Consider the following 18,755-nt stretch of genomic DNA (forward strand, 5'->3'; position numbering starts at 1 on the left):
AATGCTGAGCAATGAGCAAGGCGTTTTGGGTGTCAGGTCTGGAGGGGTAGAGCTCACAGCTCTGTTTTCTGTTTGGGAACATTTCTTAATGCCCATTTGAGATATTTAGAAACTGCTTTGCCAGGGACCTCCTAGGATGGACTTCACTCTCAGAATCTGAATTCTATATTGATGAACAAAAGGGCTTGCCCTAGACACCCTGCTTGTGGCATCACATCAAGGCAACCAAGAGCTCAGACTCTGAAATTAAACTGGGTTCACATCCCAGCTTCTCTCCTTATCTGCTCTGTAGTTTGGGACAAATGACTTGCCCAGTCTGAGCTTTTTCAACTGAAAAATGGGGATAATCAAAGGTTCCTGTGACAATCTGAGCTAATGTAAGAAAAGTTCTGAGAAAAGGGTGTGGCTCACAGCCTTCTCTGACATTGGACTCTTCCCCCATCTCAGATTCTACATCTTTTCACTGTCTCGGTATCTCTAGAGTCCACATGGCAGTTCAGTGAATATGAACTTTGCAAAAATAAACCTGGAAACCTTGAGGTTAGGAAAACTGTGAATGGTCCTAGAGTTCAAGCCTCCTCACCACTTCTCAGCAAGCCTGGCGGCTCTGCTCCAAGGACAGGTCTGAAGACTGGCTGAGGGGCCCCCTGCCGTCAGGAGGCAGAAGGGGCTCCACGAAGGAGACGCTGTTAGACAGCTCATGACTTGAGGGTCTTTCCAAAATGTGTGCTTTATTGTACCAGTAATATAACCAGACCTAAACATACATCTCACAGTTGCCTTTCTATTTTGATTGCCGATCTTAAAATAACTTTAATAACAAGTAGAACAGAAAAAAAAAGGAACACTTCCTTGAAAGTCATAAGAATAGCTGTGTGACCTTGAATAGGTCGCCCAATCTGTAAAAAGGGGTGAGGCTTACCACCTTGTAGGGCTGTTAAGAGAAGCAGATGAGCAGAAGCTTAATCAAGGGCCTTGCAAACTGCTTTACAAAGACTGAGTGGTAATATTTTAACTACCACCTCCAACAATGGTTGCATCTGACTTCAGATTTGCTGGCATTTCTTAGAAGACATGACATTTCTCTCAGCATCCTTCCTTGAAGAAAAACCTCTGGGACAGGAGGCACTGACAAAGTCCAGACTGCAATAAAATAGCTGAAAACGGACTTGTGCAGGGCTGAGGCCGGGTTCCATTTCTACTCTGAGAAAAAGACCAGGGACACAAGGAGAACATGGGCCTGTTGCTAATGAAGCTCAGTTGTTCCATGGAAATGAAGTAGAAGGAGAGGACTCCTCCAGAATGGCTGGCATGGGGTCCCTTTCTGCAACTGTCACCAACCTAACACTGCTGTCTTTGAAGAAAAAATAATTTATAATAATATCAACAAGAAGGATATATTGGTATTTCTCTAGCCTCAAATTTTGGACCCAGTGGTCAGAAGAAACAGATGGGGCTCCATTTGAGAACTGGGCTCCAGTTGAGAACCTAATAACTACTTTATGGGCAATTAGAATGAAAGCGCCTGAAAGCCAAACAAGCGTTTTCTTTCCCTTTCTTTCTCTCTTTCTTTCTTTCTTTCTTTCTTTTTCTTTCTTTCTTTCTTTCTTTCTTTCTTTCTTTCTTTCTTTCTTTCTTTCTTTCTTTCTTTCTTTCTTTCTTTCTTTCTTCTTTCTTTCTTTCTTTCTTTCTCCCTCTTTCTTTCTTCCTCCCTCTTTCTTTCTTCCTCCCTCTTTCTTTCTTCCTCCCTTTTTCCTTCTTTCTTTCTTTCTTTCTCCCTCTTTCTTTCTTCCTCCCTTTTTCTTTCTTTTCTTTTCTTTCTCTCTCTTCTTTCTTTCTCCCTCTTTCTTTCTTCCTCCCTTCCTTTTTCTTTCTTTTCTTTTTTTCTTTTTCACTTCCTTTCTTGCTCTTCCTTCTTTCCTTCCTTCCCTCCTTCCTTCTCTTTCTTTTCTTTTTTCTTTCTTGGCTGCACCCACTGCATGCAGAAGTTCCTGGGCCAGGGATCAGACACATGCCATAGCAGTGACAATGCCAAATCCTTAACTGCTAGGCCACCAGGGAACCTCCAAGCAAGCACTGAATTCCTGCACAAGGCCAGCTTTGCCAGCGTGCATCTGGAAATCACCTTTGTGGCCTAAATAGTTCTCAGAAGCTGGGCAGAGACCTAGGAGAGCTGGGTGACTCTCCAGTGGGAGGGGAAGAAGACTGTCTGGTCAATGCAAGTGGGGCTGCTGTCCCCAGGACCCCAAGTGTGTCATGGAGGAGGGCCTGAAGAGGTGTCCACTGATTCGGGCAGAGTAAGGTGGGATTTCCCAGCTGAGCTCTGCACCTCCTCTCTCCCCCAGCATAGAAACACAGAGCTCTGTACCCTGGCACCAAGGGGCCACAGTTCACAGGGCTTTTCCCAGCTATCCAGAGCCAGGTCACGGTGGGAAATCATATACTGAGTCCTTTCCATCGGAAGAAAGGATGGGCTACAGGCTTTCCCTGAAGCTAAGGACCCAAGAGACCACCTTCTTCTGCTGCCAGCTCTGGATGTTGTGGGAAGTAACATAATGTCTTTTCTATCAAAGGAAATCTGGGTTACTCCATTTTGCTTTGGTTTCCAGCCGAATGCCCCTGCGACCTCCTTCCTGTTTACCTCTTTTCCCAGCAACAATTTGTTTCAATTAGCCAACCAGGAAGGATGTGTGCCCTGATCTGACCAATGGGAAGGGGACAGGTACATCACGTGCGTTAGGGATAAATGGGGGAGGGTCCTTTGTTTGGCGCCTGCGCTTTTTGGAGCACCTGCGCCCTTCTGCAGAAGTAAAGAGCCTTGTCGAGATTTATCCTTGTCCATGTCTCTCTTTCTGACACTGGCGACCCGAGCCAGAGTTATTTTAATTTCCAACAATGTGAACCAGAGCTCTTCATTCCGGTCTTCTCCACAAACTGTTCACCTCATATGTTTGAAGAAGAATGAGAACGGACTTGAGGAAAAAGTATCCAGTTCATGCGGGACTTGAACAGATTCCCAGGAGAACCAGGGCAGGATGAACTCCAGGCAGGAGCTCAAAGAAGACAAATTTGCACTTTTATCTCCGTCACTGAATCTTTGTCCTCTCAATATCTAGTAGCCAGTATCCCAGCACACTGCAAACTGGCCTTTGGAAATAAACGCACCTTCTTGTTTTAACTAAGTTATAAATATCAGTGAACACTTCCCGAGGCGCTCTTCTAAGATTTGCTTTAAATAAACTTTATTTTGGAGTTCCTATCGTAGCTCAGTTGTTAACGAATCCAACTAGGAACCATGAGGTCGAGGGTTCGATCCCTGGCCTTGCTCAGTGGGTTAAGGATCTGGCATTGCCATGAGCTGTGGTGTAGGTCACAGACGAAGCTCGGATTCCACGTTGCTGTGGCTCTGGCATAGGCCGTCGGCTACAGCTCCAATTGGACCCCTAGCTTGGGAACCTCCATATGCCATGGGAGTGGCCCTAGAAAAGGCAAAAAGACAAAAAAACAAACAAACAAACAAAAAAAAACCACTTTCTTTTGAAGCATGATAAACATACAGAAAGATGTACAAGTCTTAACTGTAAAGTCCCATAAATCTTTCACTGAGGGAACGCCTAAATGCAGAAATAGAAGATTCCAGCAGTCAAGAAGAAACTTCCTGTCCCTTCCCAGTCAATACCATTCCCAAGAGTAACCATTATTCTGATTTCTCACACTAATGTATTTGTTTTAAACCTGTGAACTGGAAATTGGCACTTGCCATCTGCCTCTACATGGATTAAATCATGAGCCATGGCAGCTGCTGACCCACCCTCAGAGCAGAGCTCAGGGTGGAGACCAGGAGGAGTGAGGCCCTCTGAGCTTGGGGAAAACTGGCAGAGCAGGTCTTCAGATAGTTAGGTATTTTTAGGAGATTTTATAAGCCCAATTCTTGCATCTCCTGGTATTTAGAAAAGCACCATAATCCTTCATGTTGCCTGAGGTCTGCTCTTCTTACCTAGCAGTAACCTTCACCAGAGCAGCAGCAAACTTCTCTAAAAATATGTGCAAGGCTGCTGGTGAGCCCTGAGGGAACTCTGGAAGGAAACAAAGAATTCCTGCCAATAGAGTGCAGCCACTCCTAACAGTGCGCCCTGAGGAATCTCAGGCTGTGAAAACACAGGATTCTGGCCCCTGAAGGCTGAGGTGCATATCAAAGGAATGATTTCAGTGAGTCAGACCTGGCATCTTCCCATAGAAAAGTGCTAAATTCCTTAATTTGAGAAATCTGGGAGTTCCCATCTTGGTGCAGTGGTTAACAAATCTGACTAGAAACCAGGAGGTTTCAGGTTCGATCCTTGGCCTTGCTCAGTGGCTTAAGGATCCGGTGTTGCCATGAGCTGTGGTGTAGGTCACAGACGCGGTTTGGATTCTGAGTTGCTGTGACTCCGGTGTAGGCCGGCAGCTACAGCTCTGATTAGACCCCTAGCCTGGGAACCTCCATATGCCATAGGAAGTGTCCCTAGAAAAAGGAAAAAAAAAAGGAAAGAAAGAAAAGAAATCTGGTTTTCTGTTATTAGCAATCATCTTTTATTCCTATTACCTGCCCTTTCTTGCAAAACCTCCCATCCATCCCATCCTAACCCCCGACCCCTGCTTTCTTGGAGCAGGTTTCTCAGGGTTACTTGAGATGCTGCCTCTTGGGCTTAAGTCCTCATTTTGCCTCAAATAAAAATGAGCTCTCAAATTTTAGGTTGTGCATTATTTTAAGTTGACACTCCTATCCTTAATTTTTTACAGAAAGCATTATTATTATTACCATTATTATTATTATTATTATTATTATTATTATTATTATTATTGTCTTTTTAGGGCCGCACCCTCAGCATATGGAGGTTCCCAGGCTAGGGGTCAAATTGTAGCTGCTAGTCTACATCACAGCCACCATAATGCCAGATCTGAGCCTCATCTGTGACCTACCCCACAGTTCAAGGCAATGCCAGATCCTTAACCCAGTGAGCGGGGCCAAGGATGGAACCTGTGTCCTCATGAATCTGTTGGAGAATGGCTTGGACCATCAGTGTCAGAAAATGAGACACATGAACACGGGGAGATCTCGACAAGTTTCTTTACTTTTGCAGAAGGGCACGGGTACTCAAAAAACACGTGCAAAGAAGAAAATACCCTCCCTATTTGTCCCTAACACAGGTGGTGTACTGTCCCCTTCCCATTGTCAGGTCAGGGCGCACATTCTTCCTGGTTGGCTAATTGAAACAAAGAGTTGCTGGGAGAAGAGGGAAAGAGAAGGGGGTCGCAGGAGGGCATCTCAAACCAGAGCAAAATGGAGTAATCAAGTTTCCTTTGATAGAAAAGACATTGTGGGAGTTCCCGTCGTGGTGCAGTGGTTAACGAATCCGACTAGGAACCATGAGGTTTCGGGTTCAATCCCTGGCCTTGCTCAGTGGGTTAAGGATCTGGCATTGCTGTGAGCTGTGGTGCAGGTCACAGACGTGGCTCAGATCCTGAGTTGCTGTGACTGTGGTGGAGCCCGGCAGCTATGGCTCCGATTGGACCCCTAGCCTGGACCTTCATATGCCGAGGGTGTGGCCCTAGAAAAGACCAAAAAAAGACAAAAAAAAAAAAAGACATTATGTTACTTTCCATGGATACTAGTCAGATTGGATTCGCTGAGCCATGACGAGAAATCCTATAGGAAGCATTATTTAATACAAAAAAAAAAATAATAATAATGTTCACTAATTTGTTTGCAGTGTTCCAGACCGGCCATGGAAAGAATTTAATCCAGGGGAATTTCTCAAGGCCGGTTCAATCAGACTCTTCAGACTGCTTCCTAGTCCACAGGCGAGCCCAGCAGGTGGGGATGAGACAAAGGGCTGGGCTGCCTTGGTGTGAGTCACTTGGCATTGAACCTCTACTGCTCTCTGCTAAGGAAGGGAGGGGAGGGGACCTTCATGGCCTCTTTAAGACCAATTTATTTTTCCTAGTCTCCCACTGAAAATAGTTGCCCACGACCTCTGCTCTTCCTCCCACCAAAATGTTGGTCATCTTGATGTATTTCATGTACTTGCTGTTATACTTCAGTTAGGACAGTGATCTGGGGTCCAACGGGAAATCATCAGCATCTTACATGGAATTTGTGAGTTGACTTTAGAACCACAAAGCCCAGAGACCTTGAAGAGTCATGGAGCCTACAGGTTTTACCACAGGTGAAAACGGCAGACTGAAAAGTAAAAACGATGGCATTGTAGAAGACATAGGAGGAAATTATCAAGTCCATTCTAGTACTCGGGTTTCTGTGTTATAGGGTTCAAGGGGACGAAATTCACAGAGTACTGTGAGTGGCGCCCCCTGGAGTTGTACGGTGGAACAGAGCCACCAAAACTCATCAACCTGTCCTGGAAAGAAATTCCTTTTCAGAAGTTCCCGTCGTGGCGCAGTGGTTAACGAATCTGACTAGGAACCATGAGGTTGCGGGTTCGGTCCCTGCCCTTGCTCAGTGGGTTAACGATCCGGCATTGCCGTGAGCTGTGGTGTAGGTCGCAGACGCGGCTCGGATCCCGCGTTGCTGTGGCTCTGGCGTAGGCCGGTGGCTACAGTTCTGATTGGACCCCTAGCCTGGGAACCTCCATATGCCGCGGGAGCGGCCCAAGAAATAGCAACAACAACAAAGACAAAAGACAAAAAAAAAAAAAAAGAAATTCCTTTTCATTTGAAAAGTTAAAAACGTATCAGAACAATTTGTTTCTTCTTACAGTGGTGAAGGTAACGTGATCAATATACTCTGAAATCAAGAACAGGAGAAAATTGATAGGGGAGAAAGAGGTATCCAAGATCCTCAATTACAGTGTATGGATCATTAGGAAAGACACAACTTGTTTCCCACTATATACACAGGAAAGAAGATAAAAATAGACCCCCCTGTATCACCCTTGTTTATTATCAACATGCTCCTATCACATGGCCAGCCCCGTGCTAAGAGCCTTAAGAGGGACAGTGACCCCTGCCCTTGAGGTTTACAACCCAGCCAGGAAGACAAGACTGGTATCTGTAAAATAGCAGAAAAGGGAACAGCAAAGTCCTAGCGTGTTGTGTTTAAAAAAAGGTACAGTGCTCACACGTCCTAAGAGGCTGGCCCATGACCTCTGATGGCACTGGGCCTAGAGTTCGGACCCTGAATCCTATTAGCCCAGATCCTTCCCCACCACACACAGTATCCTTGAGGAAGTGGGGGGAGGTACCTCTGTAGGTGCTGCAGGTTCCAGTGCTGTGGTCCAGGAGAGACAAGGGCCAGTGAGGACAGATGGTTTTAGAGGGCAAGGACATAAGATTGAACTTTTATAATCTCTAATACACTTGGCCCAGTCCTAAAGCCATGACAGCCTCCCAGCATTATTGACTTTTTTTTTTTTTTTTTTTTTTTTGCTGGTTTTGTGGTAGAGGCCCTCCCAGGACAAAAGGAAGGCGGCATGGCACAACCAGTATCTGTGCTGGTTGGCACATGTGTAACTCTGTGGCAACAAGACATAATCAGTATCCATGTGCGCATGTGCAACTATGTAACATGGATCATCCAATCAGAATTCACAGAATGTATGTTACCTTATAAGGGGGACAAAGGAACCAAAATGTTAAGGGGAAACTAGTGGAGGTATACAAGGCAACGCCTCGCTGGGTTTGGGGCTCAGCCTTTGGATATGAATCCGCTGAGCAGGGGCCAGCACAAATAAACATTGCTTCCTGGAAATAAGCCTTGTGTCCCGTCTCTCTGTACGAGAATCCTGCAACAGTGTGGAAGAAGCACACAACTTTTATCATTTAATACACAACCAGGACCCTAAGTCAGACGTCAAGGGATTATAGAAGCCTCATAATATAGAGATGAGACCACTGGGTAGATGCCCCCAGGAATATGCCACCCTCTGCTGTGATGCTGAGAGCTCTCTGACTGGCCCCCCCATGGAGCCAAAGGGGAGCATGACTGGTGATGCCATCAATTCACAAAGATTGTGCATATTAGTCTTGGCAGCCCTAGAAACGCATGTGATTTGAGAAAATGAAGCTCAAGCCCAGCTTTGTTCCATCCTCCTGGTAGCTACCAGGTGCTAGGCAAATATTGTAACAATACAGATCTGGTCCATACCACCAAGAAACAGTGCTGTCGAATAGGACTTCCTGCGATGATATGCCCCATTTGATTCAACAGCCACTAGCCACATGCGTCTATGGAGCACTTGAGAGATGGCTAATGTAACAGAGGAACTGAATTTTTGACTTCATTTAACTTCAATAATCATCTTTAAACAGCCACAGGTGGTTAATGGCTCCCCTACTGGACTGCGTACTTCTAGACAGTGGCTGACTAGTGAAAGAGAGATCCGTACGCATATGCATCATACAGGGACGAGCATATGCATCATACAGGGGTGAGCACTGTAATCAAGGGCAAATGTGAAGACTTGCCTTAAAAAATAAACAAACTGCAAAGATGGGACATTTCGCTATAATAGGAGCCGGCTTGGAAACGCCAATGGAAAGCACACAGACTTGGGAGAACTGAAAGAGGCAACTAGGTATAAAAATGTAACATTTACCAAAATTAAGATGAATCATTGAGAACAAATTTGGCAGGACAAGGGCTGTGAGAGGGAGCTGCCACTGTCCTGAGGCTGGAACAGAAAGGTAATGGATGTTCCAGGAAGCGCCCGGGGCTGGGGCTGGAATCACACAGAAGTGAAAGCCAAGCTCCCCTTCTCGAAGGAGCCGTCCCCTTGAGTGGCCTAGGCTATCCACATACATGTCCTCATACCTCTGTGATGCTCTTTGAAGGAACCTGCCCAAACCTTACTATACACAAGACTGTAGCCCACTCACTGGCTGGAAGTTCAGAGTCTATGTAGTAGAAAAAAAGGACCCCTTCATTGGGAAAAAAAAAAAAAAAGCCTGATAAAATGGATTCAAAAATATATATAAGATCCAAAAGTTATGAGAGGGGTTAGTTGAAAAAGCATGAGCATTAGTCAGTGTGTTAAGTCCTAGTTTTCTCATCAGTAAAATGGGGCAAATTCTATAATTTGCAGGTTGTAACTCTTAGAGACAGTGTATGTAGCATGCCTAGCAGAAGAGGCTTTATCATAGCATCATCCACAGTGAACACAATATAAAGTGGGGACTGAAAGCAAGTATGCTCACATTCAGCTGTTGGGTTCATCTCTTAGCTGCAAGTAACTTAAGTTCTCTGGACTTCAAGGTCCTCGTCTGAGAAATACGAATAGTGGGAGTAACTTGTTAACTAATTTATTAAAAGTCGTCATGTTAAAAAAAAAAAAGTTGTCATGTTTATTCAATGCTTTAGTGTAAAGTGTTTGGATGGGTGTAAGCACATAGTATGCACGGAATAAGTGTTAGCTATTAGCTGTTACAATAGTCTAAGGAACATTCCCGCCACACCACACCACCCCACCCCACCCCAGATCCCTGATGTGACAGTTAATTTTATACGTCAACATGACAGGTTAGGATGGCCAGATTAAACATTATTTCTGGGTGTGTTTGTGAGGGTGCTTCTGGGTGTCATTAGCATTTTTTTTCCTTCTTAGGGCCACACCTGCAGCATATGGAAGTTTCCAGGCTAGGGGTAGAATTAGAGCTGCAGCTGCCAGCCTACACCACAGCCACAGCAACACCAGATCCAAGCCACACTTGTGAACTACACTGAGGCTTGTGGCAATGCTGGATCCTTAACCCACTGAGCCACAATAGAAACTCCCTCATTAGCATTTCAATCCATGCACTCAGTAAACTACAGTCCCTAACAAGGGGGGCATCATACAATTTCTCGAGGGCCAGATCTTCTCCAGCCTCAGACTGAGATTTACACCATCCGCTCCCCAGGTTGTTAAGCCTTCGCACTTGGACCAAATTACACCATGGCTACCCTGGTTCTCCAGCTTGCAGCTGGCAGATCTCCTCAGCCTCCATAATCCTGTGGGTCAATTCTTCATAATAAATACATTAACTAGGGGAGAAGCAGTGGTGACTAGATTACACTGAGCCGTCTGGAAAAATCGGAGAGGAGGCAGAATAATAGATTTCTTTCTTGCCTTGTGAGAGTCTAAGAGCTGGAAGTGATGGTATCAGCCCTCCAATCAAACCTCACACCCACCACAGTCATCTCTTCAGCATGGGAGGCTGGTTTTCAGGGCATCTCTCAGGAAGAATCAAGCCAAATTCCCCAACTTGGATTTCTTCAAATGAATCAAGCTGAAATCATCAATAGACTTAGTTCCCAAGCCTCTAGGTCAACCATGGATGCGAGTCCTGCCCTCCTCCTGCTACTGGAAATGGATTTTACAGCACAGTTCATGTTTCTCTAGTCAAAAGCCAGACTGCGGAGACAGGGCTGAGTTCAGCCCTCAATTCCAGCACTAACTAGCAGCACTAACTAGTACTAGCCAAGCAATTTGGTTTCTCTGAGCCCAGTCTCCTCATCTGTAAAGTGACAATGACAGTATATTCTTTGCTGAGGACTGATAAGAACAGAATAAAGTGATACACAAAAATGACCCCAAACCATGCCCGGCCTTGCTCTCTCCTTGAACTCCCCCAAGATCATGCTGCTTGGACTCTCTTCCCTGTGACTCTATCAATCATTTCCTCACCTTTTTTTTTTTTTTTTTTCCTTTGGTCTTTTTTTTTAGGGCTGCACCTGTGGCATATGGAGGTTCCCAGGCTAGGGGTCTAATCAGAGCTGTAGCCACTGGCCACAGCCACAGCCATGCCGGATCCAAGCTGAGTCTTCGACCTACACCATAGCTCACAGCAACGCCAGATCCTTAACCCACTGAGCAAGGCCAGGGATCGAACCTGCAACCTCATGGTTCCTAGTTGGATTCATTTCTGCTCTCCATGATGGGAACGTCAATCATCTCCTCATCTTGCAGTATGGTTAACATAGTTCTTTATTTCTGGAAGGGCTCAGGTTGGGGTTCCAGAAGAAAACCTTTTGCTCCCACAAGGGTAGAGAAGTTGTCCCTTAATTATCTTTGTTTCTTACTTAATAGTACTTAGAGCTGAGTGCATTTGTTAAATTGTAATTCCCAGGAGCTGCTGCCACAGATGCACTATTTTTCTTATGGAAGATAAATAGATAGACAGATAGACAGATAGATAGGCAGACAGACAGACATAGATAGGACAGCCATTCAGCCCATTAAAGTGGATTTTTGGAAATTAAAAATGTAACCACCAAAGAGAATGAGGCATTAGATGAGCCACTTGTCTCTAATTTTAGCATGCAAAAGAACCACATGGGAAGCTTATTAAAAATGCATATACCTGGGAGCCTTGCCCAGAGATACTGATCAGTAAGTCTAATGTGATACCCAGGAACCTGCATTTTAGCAAACATTTTCAGGTTTTTGATATACTTTGATATGATGATATACTTTTCATCATACTTTGAAAAACACTACACTATTCCATTAGGTACTGCTTGATTGTTTTAACTTCTCCCACTGTTAAGTTAGCGTTAACCCTAAGAGTAAGGGGAAATTCTTGTAATGACCCTAATTAAGCACTTAATTTATCTCAGGCACAGGATGTTTAGACCATAATGACTATTGATCGAGATTTGTGAAGAATATTCCCTTGAACCTGAGGTTCGCAGAGAATGCCCATAACATCTTGGCAGATAAGGGTACTTAAAAGATGCCAAAAAACAAAGTTTAAACCATTCGAGGAAGTAGTTGAATAAATGTTTTGGATTGGAAATGTGAAATAAATATGAAATCATTTCAGCTCAAGAAGAAAGCGTGCAGTCTGAAAGAAACTAGCCTCACACAAATGCTGAAGAACCCTAGCAAACCCACTACTCTTGAAGATTAAAAAAAGGAATCTGCATGGAGTTCCCATCATGGCGCAGTGGAAACAAATTCTACTAGGAACCAAGAGATTGTGGGTTCGATCCCTGGCCTTGCTCAGTGGGTAAGGGATCTGGCGTTGCTGTGAGCTGTGACGTAGGCCAGCAGCAGTAGCCTCGATTTGACCCCTAGCCTGGGAACCTCCATATGCTACAGGTGGGGCCCTAAAAAGCAAAAAAAAAAAAAAGTAATCTTCATTACATCTCAAAACATGGGTTGCTAAATAACCTAACAGAATCAAGGAACCCCAGCTAAGAGAGGTAGCAACCAAATGCTCATCAGAACTTCTCTCTCACACTGTTTTCAGGGACAGCTGGGAGCCTCGTAGATGACAGTTCTTAGGTGGGGCCTCAGACGTGACTTGCTAGGAGCCACCAGAACTCTAATCAGATTACAATCTAGAAGGCTGATCCCTCCCCCAACAATGGGCTATCTTGGAGACCAGTTAAGCTTAAACAGTCAATTGTCATGGGATGTTCCTTTACAACTTCCCTCTACCCCCTACCCCAAACCATTAACCACATTCCTAAGGAGAGTGCTTCCCCAACCCTTGAATACTGACTTAGCTCAAGAACAAAGCTGTGCTAAAAATAGAAACCACCCCTTTTCCTGTATAACTAATTGCTCCCTATGTGGCCGGGAGCCCAAGTTCTCTCTCAGTGCTCCTGGCCAGTCTGTTGGCCAATAAAACTCACTTGAAGTCTCAGTGCTCAGGTCTCCTGCCTCTTCTTTGATTTTCCACTCTAACAGCAGTGTCTTATAAAATGGTCTTTCTAGTCCCGTCAGACACTTAAGGTCATTTCTGACTCCTTCTCCCAATAAATTTCTATCAGAACAATTTTTTTTTGTTTCTCAAAGTTTCTCTATGTCTTTGCTGGTTTTGTTTGTTTGCTTGTTTGTTTTGTTTTGTTTTTTGTCTAAGCAGCAATCCATATTTGTCTAGAAAATGAGACCAGACAAATGAGAATTCCAACTAAAAGGAAGGAGAAAACAACTGCTAGCATAGGGGCCCAGCATGTTATTAGGGAGGGCACATGAAAGCACTTTCTCCCATGGGGAACAGAAAACCCATTTGGTGGATTTCGCCTAGACACAGCACTATTTTTCCAAGACACAGCACTATTTTTCCAAGACGCCCTAGCAGCCCATCATTCTCCAACCAGAAACCATCCTCCACTGTAAGAATGCAAAGCTGTTGCAAAGCTGTCCCTGCTTCTCCCACTGTGATGGGTGACAATGCCTGATAGGGAGAGTTCCTACCCCTGGTGGGAAGAGCACAGCAGCCTGCCAAGCTGTTGCCATGGCCACCAGTAAACAGAGCATTTCACGGATGTTTACCAATGGCTTAGGGCCAAAGGCAGAGCCACCTCTGCTGGCTTAGTGATGGGAGTTGGTGTGCCGTGAGAGAATTTGATAGCATGTTAACTTCACTAAGTGCTACAGCAGAGAAAGGGTAAAAAACATGAAGAGGAGCTCTGTGTGAGATGCTTCAGACATGAATGTGAGCACTGATAAACATTCCTATCTTCATTACATGTCTAAACAAAAAGTTAAAGAAAGATTTGCCTTCCCTAGGGCTCTTTCACTAAAGAGTAAGTCCACTCTCTCCCCACTTTCCATGCCCCACTAAAGTCACAATGATAGTGGAACAAATTTATTTTGGTTATTTGTAATCCCCCTCAACCCATATAAAAAGAAACAGTCTGGGTAACTATAGTAATTTTCAGCCAAGGGCAAAAAAAATCTTCCTAGCAGTAGAACAGACTTTCAATCCTTTAAGACAACATTAAAGTGAAAGGAGGAAGGGAAAGAGCAATTGAGCAAGTCCTAAATAACTGTGTTTAAGAAAGAAGATTTTGGCAGTCCCAGAAATAATCAAGATGTAGACACAGTGGCACCTGGAGATGGAGAGGCTAGAAAGGAAAAAACAAAAATACCCATAAAAGAAGATGCACCAGCTGGCGGCCAAAGTGATGTGCAAAAAGAAAAGGAGGGATTTTTGCTTGGAGCATCAGAGGAAATGTACAAGGTAAACTTTTTTTACCTATGAAACCTTCAGTAACATAAACACTGCTCTCTAATGCTTCGGGTTTTGTGTGTGTGTGTGTGTGTGTGTGTGTGTGTATGTGTCCTTCAAAGAGGACACACGGAGAAAGAGAGTCATTGAAGCAATACATACGAGGAAGCTCATTTTCTCTTTAAGTAGAGGATAAAGTCATCTCCTTAAGGCAAGTAGAAAAGGCATCTGGGAAACTGCTCTGAGGAACAGGAGAAGGCAGCCACCTTGTATGGAGCCCAGGTAGAGCCACAGCTGAGATTAAGAACCACTGAAAAGCAAGTCCAAAGAAATGACAAAGAAGGCAAATACAAAGAGGTGGTCCAAAAGGGGAATATTAAAGTTTACGCATTCAGAGTTTGTAACAAAAGCCTAGTGTGGTAGATGATTATGCTCCCCCCCCCCCCCCCAAAGATGCCTACATCCTAATTCCTAGGAACTGTGGATAGATTACTTTACAGGAAGATGTACCTGAGTTAAGGATCCTAATATAAAGCGGTTGTTGACTCCATGAAATCAGGAGAGCCCTATAAGAGGGAGGCAAGAGGCTCAGGATGAGCAGTAGGAGAGGAAATGACAGAAGAAAGACTGTAATGTGGTAAGAAAGGAGTCACAGGCCAAGGGACACAGGCAGCCTCTAATAATTGAAAAAGGGAAAAAAACAGATTCTCCCCTGAAGCCTCCGGAAGGAAAGTGAACCTAGTGACACAAATTAAGCATGCCCTCCAGAACTGTAAGAAAGTAAATTTGTGTTGTTTTAAGCCATTGCATTCATAGTAAATTTTTATGGGCAATGTTAGGAAACTCATATCCCTAGGGAGTGATCAGGGCACTAGGTCACCAAAGTGAGCCCAATCAAAGAAGTTTAGGGAAGGGAAGTCGAGAAGATTAAAGGTCCATGAGGTTAAGGAGAGCCCCTTGACCCACAGTTAAAAATACATTTCACATTGTAACTCCAGGATATAACCAAACAAACATGTCAGGAGGCAATGCTTCCCTCTTTTCCTAAGCAGGAGGCATTTTGATACATTCCACTCTTGTGCAATTCAGTTTAAATTCTACTTCTAACACACTCAGTTGACTTAATATCCATGTAATGGGTTACAACCTGCAAATCCAAAAACACAGGGATAACAGTGAGGAGAGCTTGGACTTTGTTGCTAAATCTGCCTTTTTAAAAAATTTTTTTAGGGCTGCACATGGGGCACATGGAAGTTTCCAGGCTAGGGGTCGAATCAGAGCTGTTGCCGGCCTATAACACAGCCAGGGCAATGCCAGATCCGAGCTACATCTGTGACCCAAGCAATAGCTTGTGGCAACGCCAGATCCTTAACCCACTGAGTGATGCCAGAGATCAAATCTGCATCCTCATGGATACTAGTCGGATTCATTACCACTGAGCCATAATGGGAACCCCTAATGCTAAGTCTGGATCTGAGTTCTTATCCTAATTCTACGCTTTCTTCCTATGTGCCCTTGGTCAAAGTGGTTGCTGTTCATTTGAGAAAAGAGGCCTGCCTACTTGATAAAGCTGTTAAGAAGAATAAACGAGGAGTTCCCGTCGTGATGCAGTGGTTAATGAATCCGACTAGGAACCATGAGGTTGCGAGTTCGATCCCTGCCCCTGCTCAGTGGGTTAAAGATCCGGCGTTGCCGTGAGCTGTGGTGTAGGTCGCAGACGCAGCTTGGATCCCGCGTTGCTGTGGTTCTGGCATAGGCTGGCAGCTACAGCTCTGATTAGACCCCTAGCCTGGGGACCTCCATATGCCGTGGGAATGGTCCAAGAAATGGCAAAAAGACAAAAAAAAAAAGAAGAAGAAGAAGAAGAAACGAGCTACTGTGAGAAAGCATCTTTCACAGTGGCAAGCATGTAGCATTAATTCAAAAACAGTGGCTCTTATAAAATCAGAAAATCTTATCCCAAGACTCTTCAAAGGTCAGTTTTTCAGCAGACACTGAAAAACATTGCTTCCTCAACCCAACTCATGATATGCACTTCTAATGATGAGAGACTATTTCTTTTTCTTCTTCTTTTTGTTTAAATTGTAATTTCCCCAATTTTCTACTGTACAGTATGGTGACCCATTTACACATACATATACACATTCTATTTTCTCCCATTATCAGGCTCCATCATAAGTGACCAGGCACAGTTCCCAGCGCTACACAGCAGGATCTCATTGCTAATCCATTCCAAAGGCAATAGTTTGCATCTATTAACCCCCAAGCTCCACTCCCTCTCCCTCGGCAACCACAAGTCTATTCTTCAAGTCCGTGATTTTCTTTTCTGTGGAAAGGTTTATTTGTGCCATATATTGAGGTATCCACTAAACTCCATTAGTAGAAATCTCTTCCCTTTACGGTGTTAAAAATCTGTGTCTCTATAACTCCCACTTATCATTTTAGTTCTGCCTTGTGGAGCTACACTAGAATATGTCCCATACCTTTTCTGCATACTTTGTACTTCAGTATATTGGATAACAAGACCTCTCTTTTTGGCCTAAATATTTCCATTTCTTTCAACCATTTTTCTTTTTCTATTGTGCTAATCCTTCACTGGTCTGATTAATCTCCCCAGAACCATTCTACACATTAGCACTGTCTCCCTAAAAATGACACCAGAATTGAGCATTGAGAGCCCAGCACTCTGATGCCATCAACTTTGGGAGAAATGAAATAGTGAGAAAAATATATATATTTTTTCCTTCACAGTAATCTAATTCTTCAGGAAAAAAAACAGGTGAGTCAAAAATTTGGTCTAGTAAGGATTTCTTTCTTTTACCAGAGTTTAACAAAATGATCTCTTTTCTCCGTGGTGCTACATGGGGTCCAGGACATGGATGTCAGAACTGGGGAAAACACAGAGTGATAACCCTGAAGACAGACTGTCTCAGCTCTCCCTGAAGTTTAATGATTTTTTTTTTCCTTCAACAAGGCCCTGAATTGACCCAATATCTTCATTGGAGTGGGATTTCCCTGCCAATCTGGCCATTCTCTCCGCATCTAAGTGGAGATGATCAGTACGTAGTTCATGGCAGTGCTGTTTTGGATATGAACGGACTGTGTCAAAACGAGCCCTCTAAAAAACAAAACAAAATAAAACAAAATGGAGTTCCCGCCGTGGCGCAGTGGTTAACGAATCCGACTAGGAACCATGAGGTTGCGGGTTCGGTCCCTGCCCTTGCTCAGTGGGTTAAAGGATCCGGCATTGCCGTGAGCTGTGGTGTAGTTTGCAGATGTGGCTCGGATCCTGCGTTGCTGTGGCTCTGGCGTAGGCTGGTGGCTACAGCTCCGATTGGACCCCTAGCCTGGGAACCTCCATATGCTACAGGAGTGGCCCAAGAAATGTCAAAAAGACAAAAAAAAAAAAAAAAAAAAAAAACAAAACTAGCCCTCTGCAAACGGTTCCAAATCTCTCTGCAAAATGGGAAGGCAGTGTCTAGGTAAATGCAAGGAAAAGGTTGGTCTAAGAGTACATGAGTTTTTTTTTTCCTTTTCCAATGTTCCATTTAAAAATTTTTCAAAAGTACAAAAAACTCAAAGAAGAGTGTAGTAAGGAGTTCCCATCGTGGCGCAGTGGATAACAAATCCGACTAGGAACCATGAGGTTAAGGGTTCGATCCTTGGCCTCGCTCAGTGGGTTAAGGATCCCGCATTGCCATGAGCTGTGGTGTAGGTGGCAGACATGGCTCGGATCCCATGTTGCTGTGGCTGTGGCGTAGGCTGGCTGCTACAGCTCCGATTAGACCCCTAGCCTGGGAACCTCCATCTGTCGAGGGAAGCAGCCCAAGAAATGGTAAAAAGACAAAAAAAAAAAAAAAAAAAAAAAAAAAAAGAAGGGTATAATAAACATCCATACGGCCCGACCTGAATTGAAAAAACATTAATATTCTGCCACCTTTGAAATAGACATGCTGTGCTAGTTGAAGGTAATTCACAGACCTCATGGTAATTCAGCCTTAAATACTTCAGCAAGCCTGTCCTAAGAAGCAGGCACTCTCCTATATTACCACAGTTTCATTACCTCACCTAAGAATTAGTAATAATTCCACATTATCTCACTTTCATTCCATGTTCAAATTTCCCCAATTGGCCCCCCCAAATATCTTTTAGAGCTATTCATTATTTCTCTCTTTGTAGTCTAGAACTAATCAAGTTTGATACATTTGGTTGTTTTATAATAAATTATTATTTAAAAATAATCTCATATGTACCTCAAGCACATGGTTTAAAAAGTGGAATATTTCTTAAAAACCTATTATGAAAAATAATAATCTTTTGTTTTACCCTTCCCATTCCCTAGAGGTAATGACTATTGACTTTGTAAAATCTTATTCTAGAAGTTATCTTCATTTTCTCAATAACATGCTGTTATGTTTTAAAATCAGTTTTAGACATCAACTGAAGTCCTGTGCCTGATATTGCTCCTTTCCACAATCTCTATGCCATTTTCCCAGTATCATTACTTTCATCATACCAATACAGATGAGTGTAATTACATTTCTAAAACACCATAAAGGCAAACCTGAAACTCAGGCAGTAGATACTGGTACACCTGACTGGCTAGTATCTACTCTAATAGGTTAGTCTCGAAGCCATACAGGGTACTAGTATTTCCTTTTCTTGTATAGCATTTTGTTTTTCTTGGAATTTCTACTTATATATTTCTTTTCTTATTGCATAGTCTTCCTTATTATAATCCACTGTCTTTAAACCCCCAATATATCAGGTACTCTTCTATAGAGTCCCTTTTTTTCTTGGAGACACCCTTAAAACTCTCA

The 18,755-nt window shown here is 43.8% G+C and overlaps 1 protein-coding gene across 6 annotated transcripts in view; it reads right to left on the reverse strand.

The window, feature by feature from the left end:
- The window catches only part of ADAMTS12 (ADAM metallopeptidase with thrombospondin type 1 motif 12), a 375,325-nt gene that overhangs the window by 234,657 nt on the left and 121,913 nt on the right, over positions 1 to 18,755 (reverse strand). The window lies entirely within an intron of this gene.

This window comes from Sus scrofa, chromosome 16 (genome assembly GCF_054392235.1).
Source record: "Sus scrofa isolate SSC_HxYL_T2T_F1_AM1 chromosome 16, Sscrofa_HxYL_maternal_Yorkshire_Landrace_v2.0, whole genome shotgun sequence".
Taxonomy (NCBI): Eukaryota; Metazoa; Chordata; class Mammalia; order Artiodactyla; family Suidae; genus Sus; species Sus scrofa.